Raw genomic sequence first — 640 nt, 5'->3', positions numbered from 1 at the left:
TAATTGAGCTTGAACAAGACTGGTGTACTTCAGGAAGATGCACATTTGTAGTTAGATAGAAGCTCTTTTATAGACAACTGTTATTCATGGCACAGTTCCTTTAAACAGGGTGCTGGAGCAAGTGAGCTTGGCGTAATTAGGGAAGACGCTGTAGTAGTAGTTTGTTTTTGTTTGTTTTAAATGAAGTGAGACTACAACAGTGTTTTACGAAAGGGACAACTGAATGAAGCAGTTGTTACACACTTACAAATATTTTCTGGGAGTGATTTTCTTATTTTCAGATGTGAAGCAACATAGCTACACTGGTAATTTAGAATTATCAACATTTTCATGTGAAATCATCACAGCAAGCAGCTGCAAGTTTTTATTTATATATATATATATTTTAATAGTATTGCATCAGACTCTCTCTTTATTATTATTATTATTATTATTATTTTACAGCTCAAATTGTTACTCACAATTGTTTGTTTTGTTATGTTCATTCAGGTTTATGTTCAAATGTTAATTTTTTTTGTGTCAGGCCAAGGTTTACTTTACAAATTCCCAAACAAGGTAGGGTTGAAATGGCTTAATTTTTAAGACCAAACGGGCATTAAAGTCCTATAAGCGTTGCTTGGGGATCAGTTTTCTCAAGAGC

Source organism: Sinocyclocheilus grahami, unplaced genomic scaffold (genome assembly GCF_001515645.1).
Source record: "Sinocyclocheilus grahami isolate Dianchi unplaced genomic scaffold, SAMN03320097.WGS_v1.1 scaffold480.1, whole genome shotgun sequence".
Classification (NCBI taxonomy): Eukaryota; Metazoa; Chordata; class Actinopteri; order Cypriniformes; family Cyprinidae; genus Sinocyclocheilus; species Sinocyclocheilus grahami.
Note: the sequence above shows the minus strand (reverse complement) of the source record.